The sequence below is a fragment of the Xiphias gladius genome, chromosome 21 (assembly GCF_016859285.1).
Source record: "Xiphias gladius isolate SHS-SW01 ecotype Sanya breed wild chromosome 21, ASM1685928v1, whole genome shotgun sequence".
Lineage (NCBI taxonomy): Eukaryota > Metazoa > Chordata > Actinopteri > Istiophoriformes > Xiphiidae > Xiphias > Xiphias gladius.
The window spans coordinates 8,424,057-8,445,553 of NC_053420.1; the positions used below are offsets into that span (position 1 = coordinate 8,424,057).

Genomic DNA, 21,497 nt, shown 5'->3' on the forward strand with positions numbered 1-21,497 from the left:
TTCTTCAACCTCATTTACACTCATGAGGTAGCATGTTGGAGCGGAGACAAAAAGAAGAAATAGGATGTCGCAAATCACAACGGAGTGGGAGATTCTGTAAAAGTGCCCTTAGAGCAACACAGAGTGAGGGTGCAGCATAGCAATTTACAGTGCTGCTACACACACACACACACACACACACACACACACACACACACACACACAATCCCACTGAAAAAGCCCAGCAGGACACGTAACTCATCCTCTGGGGTGAAAACTAGGAGCAGAAGCCTATTAGAACAAATAAAAGACAGATGTGGTGAGTTGGGGAAAAGGCGAGGGAGAGAGAAACTAAGCTTATTTTTCATGTAACAATTATTGAGTCAAGCAGGAGTAGAAACCCCCGTAGGCCACATCCTTGGATTAATGACTTTGCAGACAGAGGAGCAGCAGAGACTCAGTTAGGGGCTGACTTTGATTTATCCACATGAGAGGGTGAGACAGGCACCAAGAGGAGGCAGGGAGAGACTCCTAATCATGCAGCCTCATCAAAGTAATCATCCATTCAGACCTCAGGGCCTGTCCACCGTCAAAAACCTCGACGTGACCTGCAATGGCTGTTTGTAGTTTCCCCCCCTCTGCATCTGCCACCAGATTAAAACTTCTTACACTTCCACTTCCACAAGGAAAGAGTAGACATTCGCAAAACCATATGCTCACAGTTCAAAAGAATGTGGTTGTGAAGAGAAAGAGGAGGTCATTAAAGTAAAGTTGTCCATCAGACAAGAGCTTTTGTTTGTTTCCTCTCTTCGTGGCATCTGAGAATGTAAAACTTAATTGGAGGCTGGTTCTATGCAAATTACCTGTCACTTTGCAACATAATGACATTTATGTATCTAGGAGAAGGGGAAAGAATGTCAGAGGAAAGGACACATTTTGTGATCAGATTATCTGGAAGTGCCCGAAATACTGAACAGTTTTTAAAATAAATGAATTTTTAAGAAAAAGCATTCTACGTCCCCGTAGAAGAACAAGTGTATAAATACTGTATGCTCATTATGTCCTAAAGTATCAAATAGTAGGGTACATTTTTTTCAAGTGTGTCTCAGTACAACATTCACATGCCTCAGGCTGAAACGCCAGGTGTATTTCTGTTACTATATTGGTAATTGTTAAGTTTTTTAGACAGCTTACAAGCAAATCTAAAAATTCTCAAGTTTCAACCTGATGAGTGTGAGGATTATAGAGTCAATATCTTTGGGTGTTTTGAACCGTTCACCAGACAAAAGGACAAAGGGAAGCGATTTGATGACATGGTCTTGCGCTTTAATAAAAAGTGACGATTGCCAGAATAATAATCATTTATGATAACCCATACTTTGACAGAGTTATTTGAGTTCATCATTCCTGCACTCTGCACTGGCACCAGAATGATCCTACCCTAGCACGACTACAACAGGGTGTTCAAGAGTTGGCGGGAAATCGAAACAAAAAAAGACCGTAACTCTAGAAGATACCCACTTGATTTGATCAGCTCAGACTGACACTGTCCAGCGGCCCCATTTGGGAAACAATCAGATGTTATTTGCTTTAGATGTTTTGTTTGTCTTCGCTGTGCTCAACAGATATGGAATGCACTGTGAGTCAAATGAAACTAATTATGAACACTTTTAAATTTGGCAGCACCACTGTTTGAGGCAGAAACCCCAGACTCTGACCAGCCTGCCTGACAGGAAGTCATCCCGTACAGAGCGGCCGAAAGCATGGCAGGCACTGTCTCCCAGCAACACGGGACCCCACAAGACAATGAACTGCACTGCGCATTTAGAGAGCTGCAGCAGCAGCAGTTGCGGGCTCCGATACAGGATTCACTTGGGCCTTAGGTGAATCCATCATTGCAAAGTCATTCTAAAGACACCATACAGTACGAGTCATGATAAATTACAGTTCGATATCTAAGTTACTGCAAACAACGTCAACAGTTTTTTTTTTTTCTCCATTTGATGTAATGTTGAAGCCACAATAATTTATAATAATTTTAAGGGAATCTATCGAAGGAGAACTACATCCTCACGGGCAAAACAATATCAGCTCATTGAATTCATATGAGATTAACTTGAGGTCAGTGGAGGCTTTCTAGGCAGGGGCCGGATCAAATGAAGCTTCCTGGAGCCAATCAGAACTAATTCTTGTGACGTGTTAATCCCAAACTGCCCATAAAACAGGGGGACAGATGGAAATACAGCAACTTCAAATTTAACATACCCAAATCTAAGCTAAATATTTTCTCTGCTAAATCTCTTTAAGCAAATATTAACCACTTTGAAAGTATTGCGGACAAGCATGCACATACACAAACATGCTCGAAAGAAATTCTGCTATGTGGGCATGAACATGTGCGAGCCTTCTCCACACAATAACAGTGTTTCCACAAATTACAACCCTGAGACGTGCCAGCGTGAAACAGCTGCTGAAGGTGAGGGAATGTGCTTTGTGCCAGAGTGTGCAGCATGATCTCTGTGTTCATCCTCCTCTACGCCCCTTGGCAGTAGCCCTCGATTTCAGCTGCGGCATCAAAGGGCAACAGGGCTCTTTCATTCGCCTTTGTTCCCACTGTGGCATTTCACCAAATCTGATGGCACTGCCAATGTCCATTCCCCACTGCGGCCCCGACCCTTTGAGGGCCCCCCAAAACTCCAGCTGGGAATTGCTAAGCTTGTTCCTATGAGGAGGCAACATGCTGTGACACACTCTCTGGGACAACGTTTATCAACCAAAGGCTTGAAAGCCAAATACGCGTCACAGGACTCCTCTGAAGAGGGTTCATGAATATATGCTCCGAAATGTATTTCCACAGGGCATCTGATTATTTGAAAAACAATGGTACCTGTAAGTATGATAGTAATTATTATATCAGGTTCAGAAATATAATAAAATGCTTCAACAGAGCATAATGTGAATTTCATAACATCCTTGCACAAGGAAACGTGATTTTACTCGGTAGATAAGAAAAAAAAACATCCTTATCAAAATTCAACACACACACACACACACACACACACACACACACACACAAAATAGGATTCAGTGCGCCGAGATTTGTAACAATAGCCAACCTAGTGCCAGCTGTTATAGATAACTAAGGGACACAGATGTCCATCTGGACACTATGATAAAGCAATATACACTGTACAGTTTTTCAGAAACACAAATCCTACCCTCAATACTGCCTTATCAATTTCTGTTCAGAAACAGCATTCAAACGCTGAAGCTCTGGTGCTAGCAGTCCTGTAATTTAGAGGGAGAGAGGAAGAGGAGTGTCAGAGGACTCAGTCATTTTCCATCTCTTCTTCAACCCCGGGATGAAAAACCACCTCTCTGTTCCCCCCCCTCTCAGACAGGAACCAAAGCCTATCCGAGGTGTCTGTCTTTTGGAATGATGGATGAGGGGCAATAGAAGGTCACATCAAAGACAAGGGGACGAGAAATGCAGGATTAAATTAAATTTAAATTCAATGCATCTTTGGTGACTGGGTCCCTGAATAAAAGAGCGGTATTTAAGAGCAGTGAGTCAACGGAGTAGCAGTGTAACCATTTAAACAAAGGAGCTTCATGCAAATGATTGTAATTCCATGAGCCTGGAATACATCTCGACAGGCAATTGCATGCAACAAGATAAATCTTACAGCAGTATGCCAACACACATGGTCTGTACGGTACAGTACGTCCCTCAGAGTAGCAATATGCAAGGGAGCCGAGATTAACGCTGTATGAATAGATAAAGCTGTTATCGACGACAGCTTATTCTCTGATTGTCAAGTCCCCTATATGTGGGGTACCCCAAAGCTCTGTCTCAGGACCAAAGCTTTTTTCATTGTACATGCTCCCCACTAGGCAACTTCCCCCATCAACTGAGTGTAAACTTCCATTTTGAGTGATATTCCCATCCTGCCTGGAGATATACATGATGCCTTCAAACACGATCGCTGTTCGAATACAGTTAGATCTTGGCTTGTCAAATAACTTACTTCACCTAAACAAAGACAAAACAGAAATGACTATTGGGCTAAAAAAAATATCCATCCAGCTTGTCAAATACCTGTGACTTTTCTCTTATATTTCTCCTATAAAAACATCAGCATCACCTCCTCCTATGCCACATTGCCTGAGTTCACCCAATTTTTTACAGTCAACACAATTCAGACATTTTCATTCATGCATTCATTTCGTCTAGACTAGACTATTGTAATATGGCCTTCCACTCATTAAAAAAAAAACTCCATCTAATCCTTTGCTCACTTCACTTAACTTCCTATTTCATCCAGGTCAGAAAACAAACCGCTACTTATTACTTACAAAACTCTTCAGCGATCAGCACCTCCCTATTTTGCAGAACTTCCTCAGACCTTATTTCCCCATGAACACTCAGATCACAGGATGCAGGCCTTCTTTATTCGAAGGATTAGTAAGAAATCCCACATTTTGGCAGAGCATTTTCTTACCCTGCTCTACTGCTGTGAAATACTTTACCTCACCCCATCATTGGGGCAAACACCACGGAGATTTTAAAAATCAAGCCTGAAAACCTACTGCTTTTCCTTCTCCTATAATTGAATTGTATATTTACTACCTTGATCTTCATTTAGAGCCTTTCAAGTAAACAATGTTGTTTTAACATGTGTTTTTTTTTAAATATTATTATCCTCTCTTTCTGTAATTGCCTTTTTCATATTAAAATATATTGTTACACTCAAAATAAACATACTTCCTCACAGAACATGTAGAAGAGCTTGAATTAATACTGACTTCACACTCCTCCCCACGGAGATCTCCTCTTTCCTCTTGCCCTCCCCAGAGAGGCCGGCGTCTCACTGCACGTGTTTGTGATTCAACACAAACGTTATTTGTTTTAACTTGCCCTCATCAAATTCAGCTTGGCACTTACCCTCCAGGGAATCCACGCTGCTGCTTAAACTCTAATACGTTTCTCCAGCGACTCAAGTAACCAGTCTGAGATAGAGACTCCTTAAGTGGGAGCGAGCAGGTCAAGAATTTGTAGAAACCCATCTCACCCAGAATACATTGTGATTACTTAAAATTTTCTGTGGCGTGCCCACATTGTGTGAGGCAGACAAAGCACTACACAACAGTAAATTAAGCAGTCAATTAAAGGTAATTGTGATCATTTCAAACGCCCCACTCTCAATTTGGACTAGAGCCTTTGCACTGTAATTAGGCACTTGTGTAATTGTGTACAGTATGATGCTGCACGTCACCAGGGAGACTTAAGAGCCTGTAGGTGACTAATAAAGCAGATCATGGGCACTTCAGTAGGGAGGGATACCTCCTTTTATGTCCAGTGGAAGGACTTATTCCTACTCTCGACCACCTTACTTCCCAAATAATATTAAAAATGTCAATTTCCGATCCTTCTAAAAAGCTGGAAAATCTCTGTTCAACTGATGCTATTATTATTACCTTCCTGAGTATTAGGAATAACTACATCTACTATGTTTCCTTTTGATTTTTTTTTGAATGTCCTCTTTATTTGCTTAGAGTGTGGCTCACAATGATGCAAGGTTCTGCAATCTGCCTATCAGGAAAACAGTAAAAGATGGCAATCCATGAAACAAAAATGAGTGGGTGATTTTTGGAGCAGGCAATATTCCTCAGAGAAGCCATAACATTGCATAGTGAAGCCTGTAATGAGTTTAGCTCAGAGTCATGAGGGGCCCCTGTGGGCTTCTGGCAATACTGGTGAATTATCAGAGTGATGCCATTCACCGCAAGGCTTTATTAGACATTGCTTGAGAGAACTGAATTTTTATTTTCATGGGCACAATTGAAAAATTTTGGTTAATTTAAGATATATGTTAGTTATTCCCCCAATTTCCACATGGGATTTCTCGGATATTGCTTTTCACGTGTATGTAAAAGTTAGCTTTATTGAAATTTGATCATTTTATGACTGAAATGGTGTAAATATCAATTACCAAAGACGTATTAAGTGATCATAGAGATTATTGCTTGTTATTCGGTGGAAAAACTGGATATTGATGTTTAATTTGGAGCAAGTAGGTACTGTACAGTGTGTTTGTGTGTGTGTGTGTGTGTGTGTGTTTATGAGAAAGTCTGAGCAAATAAGATGTCTGTGTGACCAATAAGATCAAACCTGTTGAATGTCTCAGTCTCTTTCCCTGGTGAGGCCTTGCTGTCTCTTTATAGCTGCATTTCACAAACATAATCCCATCCACCATGTTCAGCTGTGTCTTGCCTGTTGTAACTGGGATTCCACAGAAATACACAGACAATTTATGTGACCCTGCACTGAGAAATGTAGCACAGAACGTTCAGCACCCCCCTCTTGACAGGCTTATCTGTCATTTCATGCTATGAGTTAGACCCTCTGCTACCACTGCTTACTGCATCGTTTCTTGACCCACGGTTCAGAAAAACCGAGGAGGAGGGGGAAGAACACGGAGAAAGGTCAACACAGAAAATATGAAAACAGGGATGCTGGGTATCAGTCATAACCCTGCACACAGGAGCTCTCAAGACGACACCGCTGTGTGTGAAATAGCTGCCCCCCTCTGCAGAGCCAGCCTCCAATTTACAAAATTACCCAACAGTCACGTCAGTTAGCCAAATGTATCGACAATAATCCGCGACTTCGTTGGAAAGAAAATGCAGACCCACTTCCAAAGCTTGATCGTCTGATATAAATATTTTTAAGGAGTCTGGCCAGTGGACACATCGGTCACCTCTGGAAGGGAAAGAGCGATTGAAAAGCATTTGAGTCTCATGTCTGCTAATTTTCTGTTTGGGCACATAAGATTTTAATTGAAAGCTACAACACGCATTACAAAGACATAGAGATATACCAAGATGTACAAAGATGTTTTGTTTACAGGGCAGGGCTGAATGATATGACCTCATATCACAACAAATTGTCACATTAATTGTGACGATGATACATTTAATGAAAGCACACCATTTCTTTTCTCATGCTGACTCACTTTTATGTTTGTAAGTATGACTAAGTAAAGATCTCAGACATCTGGACTGGATTGTGGACTCACTGGTTGATAAAATGTATGGTTGGGAGTCACTGGTTGTTCTAGTGATTTTCAGTTTACTTATACCGGAGTCAGACAATTTATTTATTGAAAATTATATGATATACAGTAAATAATACTTGACATGAATGATATATTAGTAAATTTAAAAAAAAAGAGAGAGAGAGTCATAATTGGTCTATTTTCCATCCCTACAACCACTGTTTCCATGTTTTATATAGCACAGTATTATATGGCAAACATTATTACTTGAACAAGGAGGATATTGTTTTAACCTGCTTCACATACAATAGTTGCTGCAGCAGGAATGTAGATGCTGTCTTCAAAAGATATGGCAAGAAAATGTTTGAACTATGCTAGTTTCATTCAAAACTTCACTTGCATTACATAATATTTAAAATAACACCATGATTTTTAACTGTGTCCTTCACCTTGTTGTGAAAATCAACACAAAAACTGTCATTTTCATGTAACACAGTCTCCACACAGATTACAGTTTTTGCACTGCAACTCGACCTGACAGTAGGCCAAGTCATGAATTATTCAAACTGGAGTACACAGATAACCACTACAGATTGCTTTCTTGTTTACTGAAATGGCTTGCACTGCCCTGACTGTCGATAACACAAGGATAGAGGCACTCGCCTGTATTACTGGAAATAATGTGAAACTTGGTAGGTTGTCAAAACTCTGCATACGGCAGATGGCTGCAGTGCAGGATGGAGTAACAGAAAGGTACAGGTGATGAGAGACGAGACAAGAGACAAAAAGGTTAAGAGGATTATTTTCTTTATCTACTGTATGTCTCATTCAAATTAAGTCTGGTGTACATAGGCTTGCATGATACCCAAACAATTTTACAGCCAGTATAATACAAAATACATCTACTCAAATAAAAAAAAAAAAGAAGCAACAGAATATAAATAAAGTCAATATGATTTCCAAATAAAAAAAATTCAAGATCATAAAATGGCCAAACTGAGAAATACAAAGAGAAGTAGGGGAAGCAATAAATGAGATGCTACATTTAATGTAGGGGATCACAGGAGTTCATCTGCACTCTAAACCACTACTACCACTTGATGAAAAAACACAAAAGAAGTAGAAAAGCAGCTTTTAACGCCCTTCACTGAATCCTCTATAAATATCTTGGCAAAAGCAGTGGTTCATTGTGTTAAACTCTTAAATGAAAAAGCCAATTCAGAAAGAAATGAGACAATCCATCTGATATGGGGTTCAGAAAACCCTCTATCTAAAGACAAATGCATGAAGGATTAGACCTCACAAACCACTGAACAGGTCTCTAAGGTTGTGCACTAAAACCTCTATGAGTATCTCCTCTTTGTCAAGGTAATTTCAGTACTGAAGCATAGTCTCAACAAATACCAGTTACAGCCCTTTCAAACACCACAGGAAGTGACCTGGAGCGCTCCCAACACATGGCAGCTCGCCGTACGCAGAGTGGCAATACAGCGCCATGTGTTTTTTTTTCTCCTCACATCAGTTTTCTGGCCATCCTCGTGACAATATCCAAGCTTGAATTCTGTTCTCAACTTTGTGGTCAGTAAAACGTTGTTATGCGGTCTGGGTAACGATATGTTTCAATGATTGCTGGCCTACCTGTAAGCTGCCGAGTTGTATCCTCTTGTCAGCTGTTGCTGCAGAATACAAGAAAAGAGAACAATATAAAATCAACTATTAAAGAAAAAAATAATGCTGGGAGATATAGGACTTGATTTTCAGGTAGCCAAGCTGTAGCCACAGATGAATGCACTTGTCCATCACCAGGCAGATTTATTGCCTGCAAAGACCCATTGTATATCAATTAATGGCCCATTCGTCTGTCAGTATGATATACAGTGAATCACATCTTCAGTGCTCCATTGAAAAACGCTACAATAGTTTGCCTTATTTGACTGATTTGTTGACTTAAATATGACACACATCCCTAAGCAGATTAAACCACCCACCACCCCTGAGGCTGTTTACACTGAATTTAACTGGCAGCTGCAAGAACGCTCATCATGAATATCAATTATTGCTAAAGTGGAGCTGTGAAAATTAGCAGGGCGGCTCTATTGTGTAGGTTAATGGAAACTCAGACAGGCATTTAACTGTAGGGTTAATGTCGGCACTACGCCACCATAACAATTCTGTCCTTGAGCTTGAATAATAAACTGTAAATGTGTGTGGGCCTATGTGACTGGTTGGCAATATGCATGAAAAATTGGATTTATCAAAATAGAGAAAGCAAGAAAAGAAGGAAAAGGAAACAAATTATTTTTTCAAAAAAACACTACATTTCAATCATTTGAAAAAGCATGCTATATTTAAATCCTACCTCAAACATCAATTAATATGTTACACTAGAATTTTCAGGTAAACTCCCTCTTAATTGAAAATTGATAGCCTAACAGTCATAGTATAATATTTTTTATTAAAAACAAAAACAGCTTTGAGGTGTGAATCTGAACTGAGGCAACAGGATTTTATGTGCTATATTAGAGCCTTTACTGTGAAATGACCCTCGTTAATCAGTATATTTGATCGTATTTTATTAACAAGCTTCCCTGAGATTGGATCTGCTCCTGATTACCATGTTAATTTGCTGTTGTCTGTTGCTAATACAGTCTCTCCAGTCTTCTCCATCCGTGTCACTCTAAATCACATTCAGTCGTTCGCAGAGTATAATCCCTTTATTTTTCCTGTTGGCTTTTATTGTGAAACATTTGTAGGAAGTGTTGACTTTCACTAGCAGCTAGCAATGTTCTATGTTTTTCCTTTTTTGCCAACAGCTCGCATGAAAAGGACCAAAACCACCAAGGAACTGATCCTATTAGCTTCCCAAGTAGCTAAAGCCTGAGGTTATTCTTCAGTGCCATAGAACTCCACCAATGCCCATAAATTAGAAGACAAATCAATGGGCCACTGCACCAAGTCACAGCTTCCTTCACTAAGATGAACATGGGTACTGCAGTTTATTTTGAGTTGACATGCACCATCCTGCTGCCGTAAATACTCACTAGCTAGGCTTTTAAAAAGATTTTAAAAGATTTATGTCTTCATTAAGAACCAATGGGCTTGGAGCTGAGTGGCGCAGACAGGGTAGGAACATTGGAAAGTGTTGAGAGACAGATCAACACGTTGTTGGTTTGGGCCTTTCCATGGAATTTGCTGACAGTAAGAAAATACAGAACGACACCAGCTTTCTCCTTTAAAAGGGAAAGTCAGAAATTATTACATCATAGCAGCTTTCGTTTTAGCATTTACAGTTACCTTGCAAAGCAAAAGGTTCAAGAGGTTTAGGAGGCGGAAAGTCATCACATCACGTGAGCCCAGTGAGGTGAAGAAACGAGGTCTGGGGACACAGATTACTGACTGCTCTGGCTTCAAACCGGCGGCTCAGTCAACTGTTATTGGAGGTTTTCTGCAGTGAGATGTTTTCTGGTTTTTTGAGTTCACGTGAGTATAACCCTGATAAGCACCACTGAGAGTGATGCTTACAGTAAAATAACCAAGTTTTGAATTTTAACTGATGAACCCGCAACTTTACTTCCAGTCCAAGATTGAGTCGGTTTCCATACTGCTTGTCAAGGTTAACATTAATTCATACTCCATTAAATTATTAACTGTTGCCGCTTTTTCTTCAGACCACAATGCCTCACAGGCCTAATTTCAGACAGCAGAGCCATTATCATTATCTCCACCATCAATGATATATCTCATGAGCGCACTAATCCTTACCAACAGCAGGAGGTGGGGCTAATCCACCAGTCCAGTTATCTTAATTGACCTGTTCTGCTGAGGAGAAAATTGAGAGAGAATGAATGTAATTGAGTCAGCCACAACCGTAATCACAACGTCTTGATGAGAGGAATGGGATAATCATCTCGGATACAGCATGCTTTCAGGTGCAGGAAGAGCACAAGAAACTATATGAATATGAATTGTCTGAACATAAAGGAGAGAACAAAATTCAGTAATAGTGGCAAACTGAGTCCTGATGACTATTTCAGAAAAGGAGAGATTTTGAGTACTGTATTAGTCTTGATAAATTAATTCAGAAATCCCAGTTTATTTGCGTTTTGTTCACATAGTCAGCTCCCAGCGCAAACTCTGGTATCGAGCAGCTTGCAGAAGACAAACATCCACCCTGCCGTGCGGTTGTAGCTGGGGCGGGCTGATCAATATAAACTAAAAATATTCTGCTTTTCTACCTACACCTCTGCATCCTCTACATCTGGTGGACTGAGCCGGTTTGCACAAGCAGCTCACTAACTCAAGGTGTTGAAATAGCCTGGTTGTAAGGGATTTCACCCTCAGGTCGGACATTTAAGAAACTGAAATGTGCAGAGATCAATGCATCAGCAACTTCTAAACATCTAAACTTGGTAGTTAGTGTCGAGGGAGCAAATGAAGTGTCTCGCTTTGTACATTCGATTTTTTTCCCCCCCGTTTTACAGGGGAAGCTGTCTGCTTTAAAGAGACTCATCTCAGAGTCAAATGACATTCAAGTCTTTTTACTAATACAACACAGGGTCTGATGCAGCAAGTAATTACTCATAGAAGAGCAGCTCGTGTGATGAATGAAAAAGGGAAGAGGCGTCGTTTAGTCTGTGCTACACTTTCTACAATCGGTCAGGTGTTTGGGGTAATGTCTGAGATCCCCCTTATTATCAATAGTGCCATTCACTGACCTGGTGTCATATATATCGAGGCAAACACTGACTGGGTCAACACAGCATGTTGTCTATAAAGTTACGACAAGACACAAATAACTCTAAACTTGTGGTATTTTTATGTTAAAGCAATACACCTACACTAAAGCTACTGGAAAGCACCGCTCACACAGTCCAGCTTAACAGAGAGCTGCTCACATCCCTCTCACACAGAAGCGTCTCTCACAGATCGAAGCAGGACGGAGGATGGGGATCAGGAGAGCAGCCCAAAAAAAAAAAAAAGAAAAAAAAGAAACCCCAACTTCTGCCAAATTACACGGTAAACATAACAGTATGTGTGCAACTGTTTCTGTAACACAAGGAAACGATAAGCTTTTGATCTGACAACACTGCGAAAAAAATGAAAACAATACACAGAGCACACAGCATGCAATGTCTCAATAGATAGATTACTGCATATGTGCTGCAGTTAAGACACTTGAATTGCTTGAGTAGAGTAAAAAGACATAAAATAATGTATTTAATGAATTTTTGATACTATGCATTGTCTAGTATCCCTTGAGGAATGACAAAATATAACAATAAGAGACATAAAAATACGTTGGCTGGCGAGGGCAGATGTCCCTGAGAGCTGCAGGCGTGGAAAACATTTGGAGGATGAGAGGGAGAAACAGTGACTTGCCAGAAGGTACAAAATGAAAACATGGAACATGGTGAAGTAAACAAAGTGTTCGCAATCAAGTACTTCATATTCGCTGAATACAGGACCTGAGGGATATGCTTTCTGGAGCAATGATTCAAAGAAAGTGACTGTAGGACATTTTATAGAGAACTGATACTGCTCTTCAAGGAGGGAGAAGGGTTATATTGGCTTATATTTTTGTAGTCTTACTTCATATCGTCACCATGACTGCAAAGATCCCCTAACCTTATTAAAGTAGAAATTTTAACCCAAACCATGATCTTCCCCTAAACCTCAAAGGGTTGATGTTGTTCTTAAACCTAACCAAACCATAACTAGAGCGTTGTCATCATCATAAAACTGATTCATTTTCTAGCAAGACTTACACCAGTTTCCGAAGGTACAGAGAAATGACGTTCCTGCCAATAAGGGTGTGATTGGCATGTTCCGTCACAGGAATCTACCACAGCCTCGTGGCTCGATTTGTGACGCAGACAGTTGGGATAGGCTACCAGGAGACTGTTTCAAATATCATGTAAACAGTGTGGACATAGTTCAGGTTCCTCAACTAGCACTTTACTAATGTAAATGCTGTCCCATGGAGTCACCAGTAGAGTTCTACACGCTTTGGCGAGGCTGCAGATAGCATTTAGCCCTTATTACTGTAATTGTGTTTTCCTCCTCCCTTTACTCTCTGGGGAGCCGAAAGGCAATGTTGCTTATCTCACTGACATTTCACAACAGCGTGCTCTCTGCAAGGCTGTGTGTGACTGAGCATAAGGAGTGAGTGTGTTTACAGTCTGTGTGCTTAGAGTGGCGGTGAGGCTGTAGGTTAGGTACTGTTAACGGCTGCAGAGTAACTGCTGCTATTATATATATTTTCCAGAACCAAGTCAGGACAAAAGATTGCATAGTAAAACAAAAAAAAAGACAGAAAGGCCTCATGTGATGATCTTTTAGGTAAATTTATTTACAAATCTGTCATCACAAATCATCAGAAAATGTGTGACAGCACTGAGCTCTCTCTTCATAAAGGATACATCATGTGATGTATCATGATGACGTGATTTTACAAATCAACAGTAAACAATTACACCTGAGAAGAGTTCATCTACCTCCACTCCCACCCACAAAAAAAAAAAAAAAAAAAAAATCAGTCGTTTGTTTTGTCACAGATTTGAGTCATTGTGCTAAACTAATCAAAAACATTATATATTGGCATATACTCCAATCAAAACAATGCTTGGAGAAATAAAGGTCCCGCCGCTTTCTGTTCCGACGGTGCTCCAAAGATAAGAGATGCCTTCTTGTCCATTCTTTCAAGTGGCCTGAAAGCTACGACTGGCTATCGCTAAAAAGGCAGTTTTAGGTGTGGCCAGTGCCCCCAGTGTCATGACAGACCGTAGGTACTTCGAGCATCCTTTTACTGGTCAAAAATGTTGACCATAGACAGTTTATCAACGGTGATTCCACTATGTTGGCCAAATGAAAAGAAAACTAAGGTTTCAAATTTCTGAACACAATACTGCAATGAGAACCAAAAAGACGGGTTCTCCTACGGCCAAACACCATGGTCTGCCTACCTCACTACGGTTTGTTGGTCGGGAACAGGTGGCCAGTGATACGTGGTAGCGACCGCTCGAAACCTCGGCCTCAAAACAGGAGTGTTCTGGGAAGATAAATTAAATGCGATGATCCGACATGTTACCTGAAAATTTACACAACATTTCTGTGGCACAGACACAGGAATGGGAGCGAAACTGAAAATTTAAAGATGTTTGTGGGGATCCAGCAGCATGAGGGAAAACAGGTCATCATTGTCATGAGGTCTGACTCATGTCTCCTGCAGGCTTGTAAGCGATGCATTGAGGTCCAGGCTCTCCTAACTCCAAATTTCTATCTCATTACGTCATCGCCACACTGCATCACTAGTATAGTCTGGCCCTAGCCTGGATGTAGCAACCGTTCTGTCATTTTATTACATCTGACAGGCTGAGGTTTACGTAAAAAGAGGGCTTAGATTTACACCACTGGCTTCTTTTCACTACTGTCCATTAATCACTTCACTGCGGAGGCTTTGGCAGAATTTCCAACCACAGATGCACCCTGCATAAAATATCTGTCTCAAGTCATTTTCCCTGCAGATCTTGAGATCCTTTCTAACTACAGGAAAAAAAAGGTGAAATCATTTCAATTGTTCCACATGGACTAGTCCCTTGCTTTCGCCTTTGTTTCAGGGATACAAGGCTCCTAGTGTCTTGAAACAGACCAAGGCATACACTAACCCTGCATTGCAGCCTAGAACACAAGTACTAAATTCTAGAGGATTCTTGAAACGTACAGGGTTTCACCTAGGAAATATGTTAGCAGAGGTGGTGGGGGATACCAGTCCCGTCGGTCAGTACAAACTTTACAGTTAACTAGCCTCAACTTGTTGCAGACTTGGTAGACCTTTTCCGCAGCTTTGACTTGTCAGAGCCGGAAAAGCACAGGTGGAATTAATAACATTAACAAATGGCTCAGTTCCATTAAGTGTCCCAGTAAGTACGTACAATGCCAGGACCTCCCTTAAGAGGAGCGCAGCCATGATTAATGTTATTAAATTCACCTGTGCCTGCCCGCTATGTCTTTGGTCATCAACAGCTGATCAGAACCCAGTGATTTCTTGTTTCCCTGTCGAAGTGATTTTGTTTCAAAACAGGTCTTCCCCTGGCACATGTAAAATGTATGAGCTGTTGATTGCGGTCTTTTTAAGTGTCCCATTTCTCACCAGCCTTTTATTTGAAAAAATTAAAGCAAAAGAAATGTCGAAAATGTTGCCTGGAAAATTACTAGTTGATTGTGAGCTTTGACATAAGCTTACTGAGTGCCTTTTCTGTTGACTTTTAGTTACTTTGTACTTTCTTATCAAAAAGATTTAGCATTATGCACATTACCAAAGCAACAAATCATGAATGACCTATTCAGAAGGTTGGATTCATTTTAGCAGCAAAAATGCTATTTCACTTTCCGTGTATACTAGTTATTTCTGTTACCCCGCCATAAATTGTGGCAGCTACATGCACTACAAACAAGCTAAATTTATAAATTAATCATTTTAAAAATCAATAACGGTGGCATTGGTGGCTAGCAGGTAAGCTTAGGCACCTCAGCTTTCTCTTGTCTTTCTCTTGGCGTGTGCGTGTATGTGTGTGTGTGTGTGTGTGTGTGTGTGTGTGTGTGTGTGTGTGTGTGTGTGTGTGTGTGTGTGTGTGTGTGTGTGTGTGTGTGTGTGTGTGTGTGTGTGTGTGTGTGTGTGTGTGTGTGTGTGTGTGTCTTGAGACGGAGGTGGCTGTCATTACACTACTTAATTACAGAGGTGACAGAACCAAGGTCCTCATGGTGCATGAGTAATGGAAGGGACCGTGCAGCCAACATTGCCCATCAGCCCCAGAGTGCATGATGACTCTTATCAGTAAACTCATTCCTGCCTCCTGACCTTTCAACAGCTCCAGAATAGTCCATTACCCTTTCTCCCCTTCTGCAGAAACATAGCACAAGAGACTACTCTTTGTTTGAAAAACAGGTAATGTCTAGAGAAGCTGCAAAGGATTTCACTTAGGAGAGTAGTGGGCACTGCACAACCCTCAGCAAGAAGGAGTGGATCGATCTAGTAATAAATCAAGGATGTCTCAGTCCCGCAGCCTTGTTTTCTTTTGAATAAGAGACATTAAATTTAGTCAAAATATAATTTGCACAGAGTGGCATACCCATAGAGAATTATCATCAGACTCCAGGAACAAAGTTTTTCTTTATACCAATGAGTGTTCCTGGAGTTTTTTTGTTCTTCACATTTTGTAGATCCGACAAGAAGTGCAGTCTGATAATTCTCTTGCTGGAGTGTGTTTACCTCTTCAGACTGGTTATTTTCTCCATGCATCTTGGAAGTAGTTGAAGTTGTGCCAGAGTTCCCTCCACTGTTTCTATAGCTCTACGAAGTGTTTCAGCATCTTTCAGCTAATTCGTTTGGTTTTACGCCTTTCAATTTTACGACTGTGATTCAGTCTCTCATGAGACATGCCTTCCCGAAGCACAGGCAACTGCATTCAGTGAAATGGCTCTGATATATTCACTGCACAATACCTGCCCAGCTTCAAACAGCAGACACGCAAATCTACCGCCTAACTGGGAACATAGTGGAGTATTTAGCAGCTACAGAGCCAGAGATTTCTCTCAGGAGTTGGTGGAGACCAAAAACGGAGCTACAACGAGAGTGGACTTGGACAAGGTGCCAAAAAAACAACTCCAAAAGAGGGTTAATGTTGCTTTGTGTTCACCACAACCAATTTACAGTTTAATAATATGTCAATTTTGTGCAACTAGTGAAGGTTTAAAGAGGAAATTAGCAACAGCTGAAACATTTTTTTGCTGACCTCCAGTGGTTTAACATCTCACCTGGCTGCAGTGATGAAGAAGTGAAATCTTGGGGGTCTCAGTATACATTGTATCACTGAGTCACATGACGGCTTATTTACACATTTCTGATCACAACAATCATTAGTCTTTCAACTACAGAGGGCAATAAAACGTTATATGGACAAGAAAATATAAAACACCTCACAACTGCCCCTATACACATCAATTCGACTGGTCGTTTTGAACTACAATGGTAGACACGCTTAATTATTTAGCCAAAAATCACATGCAACGTCTCAGTGATTTAATCTGACATGTACTGGTAATAGTAACCCTGAATGGATTTTACTGTGATTATAGGTACTTGATGTCAAGCTGCAAATTGTAGGCTACCTATTGCATCTCACAGCTAAAAAAAAACAAACAAACAAAAAAAAAATGATACCAGTCAACCCTATAATCCTTTGGTCTAATGTGCACTGCCTTGATACAGTATGCATGTGGATTTGACAGTTTTTACAAATATAGACCTTATGGAATGTGTCATCCTCCACCCCAGCACAGAACTGCAGGCTGCTAATGTTTGTGTTATTCAAAGGCTCCCACTGTGACCCTATGTTTCATAACCAATTTAGATTTGCTAGTGATTATGCCCATTTTAAATTGTGATAAATATGATTACTCAGGGAAATGTATGAGAGCTAAATGAGGAGTCATTATCATAACACATTTGTCATTTTCTATTCTGTAGCACCCCGGTGTTCCTGAAGAACACATTGATTTAAGCTGTGTTTTCTTTTTTTTTTTTTTTTTTTGTAATAACACCCTGGGGTTCAAACCAGGGCTACTATTTCTTGAAGCTCACAAATGTTTTTGTGCTGTGCAATTTTGCACCTCACTGAGTCCTACGTTCTCAGAAAAATCATTTGTGATTCAGTTAACATATTTCAGAGGTGAATCTGTAAATGGTGAAAAGCTGCAAGACAGAAAGGCATTTCCAGACATCTCCATATTGTATATCCACGAGTTTACATTGGAGCAACCCTGCAATAATACCTGCACTAAACTGTCTCCAATTTAATCCAATACATTTCAACACCACAACTAACCTACAGCCTGCAAAATTACCATAGAGTTCACCATAACGAATGAACACCTCTCATAATCTCAATAAAAACTGACAAGCATATAGCAAGAATATGACAAGCTTCATAAAAGTTGGATTTACTGAAGCGTTGCTGCACTGAGTAGCTGCAGAAGGTGTAGCTCAAAACTGGCATATCAGTGTATATTTAAATAATGCTGCACAAGAAAGGCACCGTCTAAAAATGGGTGGAAAACTGTCAGGCAGCAGCCGAAATACAGTTCAAGACAAGACTAACTGTCAAGACATATCATTCAAGACAAATTTACATTGGCAAGCAGAGCCATACAGAGGTCAGATAGGAACTAACGGGTTGCAAGGAGTGACATAATTACAATGCCAACAGTGACAGAAGAGCCATCACACACAGCAAAGTATGTGACATTGACTTACAAGGGGGTCAGAACATTCTTCATAGTCATAACACTGTCTTACCTGACCTGTTTTTGTATCGAAATTGGGATTTGAAAGAGTGCAAATTTCAAGAAGAAAAGAGACACATCTTTGATTACAACTTACATGATTAATGGTGTCTTAACAAGCTCTGGCAGGTTAAACTTTAAGCCAATGGCTGTTGATTGCACCAGCTATAATTTTTCACCAGCAAATCTACTCAGCTACTACTCAGTTATATTACAGTAATTCTACGATGTGGTGAAACATGAAACTTCAGGCTGTTGTCTGGTTGATATGCTCCTGATATGCACAGGTGTCTGCACATACAGGCCAAACACAACTCATCGTATCATTTTTTTGGATGTTTGACCAAAATTTAGGGCTTTGCTGTTCATAAAAGAACAGCAGTCCCAGACCCTTTTGCACAATCTTTTCTTCAGTTTATCGTCCCCACTCATGGTTCCAAGTCTTAGCTACTAAAATAATGAATTGCTGCTGCTCATGTTTAACAGATGCCCAGTACTGCTCCTTAAAACCTCCCCACAAAATGTCTCTCATAAATTGAAATCTGGCTTTCTCTCTGAGCATCAGGGCTGACGCTCATCATGAGGACAGGGGAAGAAATGACTTGGCTGCCTTTAATTCTGGATGAAGCCTCATATCCAGTCATTTTCCAGCTGCAAATGTGAAGACGGAGGGATTTGTTGAACTCACAGAAAAATGTGGAAGTGTGATAATGTGCTGTATAATGCCCTGCCCTGGCAAACAAGAATGTAATGAAAGTGGAGGAATGTTCTGTCTCTACCCGGGTGCCGATACCTGAAGGATAATGGATCCCATGTTGCCATGGACGACAGCGGCAAAAGCAATCCAAGAAAAAATCAGTGGCACAGGGAAAAACAAATAGTTCCTCTCAAGATGCTTATCTCAGACGTGTGTTTGGGAGAGTGCAAAGTTGGCTGGTATGCATTCATTGCTTACACCGACAAAAAGAGCCTTACTATTATTGCAAAAGGGAATGATTGGATTTATAACAACACCAAGAGACTACAAGGAGCTATATTACAGAGCTTCACTGACAGAGGCACAGTTCAACACAAAGAAGGAAATGAAGGTAAACAATGCTGTGACAAATATTTCGTTTAAGGTCTGTGGTTCTTACACATTTGTCTTTTACGATGAGATTTTCTTTATGATTATGTATTTTGCTGACGCTTCTTAAAACGTGTCAGCAGGACACAAAGCTGTCGGGCAAACTCTTCTGGCTGTTTATGAGAAACGCACTACAGCCATTGTGTTGTTATGAAATGATTGTATCTGTAAGTGCTTGTTTGCTCTCTTATCCCATCTGTGGATTTATCTGCACTGTGTATCATTGTAGCACCATTTATATACCACAGGCGTAAAAACATTAAAGCAGTCATGAAGCAAAAGGGCAAAAACAAAGAACAGAGAAAAACATTTGTCCAAGTTTCAAAAACCAATGGGCTCATGGTAAAGAAAATCACATAAGTGAAGGCAAGACCAATCTCTTCACTATTTTATGTTAACATCAAACAACTTCGCAAAAGTGAAAAAAATGGAAACCTTCCTTATTGAAGTAAAAGTGTCACAGCACTCAAAATGTATCTTTGTTAGTGATGGTTTATTAACGATTATGGTTTAAGCTTCTCTCATATGCCTTTCTACATTCAGCAGGCTCACAGGCCATTTGTCTAGTTATCTAGTTAAATAAATGTGAAGATAGCTAGGTAGGAAGGTGGTAAATGAGACATTCCAGTTTTTGATTTTTAATGAATTTGCACAACAACAAAAAAATAATAATTCTAAAAACATGTTTTCACTTTGTAATTATGGGTTATTAGGTGTAACACATACTCCATGACACAATAATGTTTTTAGGGTCTGAATACTTCCTGAAGCCACTGTAATTACCAGTTACCAGTTACATTCATAATGTTTAACTAAGCCATGCATTGTTCAAATTTTACTTTTTTATGAGTTTATAGGAATTTATAGAAATTTTACATCTTTATGAATTTGTATGAATGTCCCAATGCACCCTTGCCAAATCGATGTTAGCATCAAAATCCTGTTTTAGTTGCTGGCATTGCTATTTCACAACAGATTCTTTAATTACCAATGCAAATATCCACAACCTAGAACATTTTAGCAGTTAGCTAACTATCATTTGCTATTAGCTAACCTTACACTAAAATTTCAGTACTGCGTTGTTAATATTATTAGGAACACCCGTGCTTTTCCTGCTATAAGTCAAAATGTCTGTGTCTAACAGCGCATATTGGTTAACGGGATAGGAGACTATTAGGCTGTTGTACATTTTTGGCCAGATAAGCACAGAAGTATAGTAACATAGCATGTTTTGAGTTGTGTTGCTTTTTACTCTTTACAGATTCTGTGTGTCTTGACCGTAAACCGGACATGTTAATCTTGATTAAATCAGGCTTATATCTGTATTAAAATCAGTTACCCTGCACTTCAAGCCAATTCAAATCATCACCCTTTCGATTCGACTGTTAGTCATTTATCCAAATTGGAGATGTCAGCATTACACATTCACAATGCTGACTGCAAATTGTTTACTTTCATCAACTGTTGACAACAGTAGAAACCAAGTATCCTAATATACCTGGGGGAAAAAATCAAAGGTGAAAATTTTGATTTGTGCAGAGCAGTGTGCCAGATAAGGGTGTAAAATATTCATCAACCCTTTCAAAATAACAAAATAGTGCTGGATGTTTATTTTTCAAGACAGACAGTCTATGAGGGAGAAAGTTGAGCATAGTCTGTGTCAGTACCTTTTGTTCTTTTCCTGAAGCAGACAGGCCATTTCGCTGTACCTTACAACATACATTTGTCAGGAAAGCTACAAATTGGTCCGTTCACAATTATTTTATTTTTTTGGGCAGAGTGCTGCGAAGCAATGGATTTCCTGCTGTGCAACAGGGGAATCGATCCCCCTTCAGTATAGCAGTGGGTGGGTTCTTTCAGGGGAGTCGATGGGGTAACTCATTAATCATGACTGTAAGGTAAAAAGCGATTTTTCTTGCTATTGTTCACTGTTTTGTTTACCCTCAGGCAAAAGTGAAGCGGCCTTAGCTGGCCAGATGCATAATAGATTAAAA

General features: G+C 40.1%; 1 protein-coding gene across 12 annotated transcripts in view; it reads right to left on the reverse strand.

Annotated features, from left to right (window-relative positions):
* Nucleotides 1–21,497, reverse strand: part of rap1gapb (RAP1 GTPase activating protein b) — an 86,409-nt gene that overhangs the window by 60,931 nt on the left and 3,981 nt on the right. For 6 of the 12 annotated variants that reach the window (XM_040116095.1, XM_040116092.1, XM_040116096.1 and 3 more), the window contains exons 1-2: nucleotides 14,000–14,123; nucleotides 8,676–8,713 (exon numbers count right to left, since the gene is read on the reverse strand). The exons of 2 other annotated variants lie outside the window; for them this stretch is intronic. The gene's annotated coding sequence lies outside the window, so the exon portion shown is untranslated. Of the gene's footprint in view, nucleotides 1–8,675; nucleotides 8,714–13,999; nucleotides 14,124–14,841; nucleotides 14,945–21,497 lie in introns of those variants that run through there. 4 more of the 12 variants (XM_040116098.1, XM_040116097.1, XM_040116087.1 and 1 more) reach the window with 2 other exon arrangements.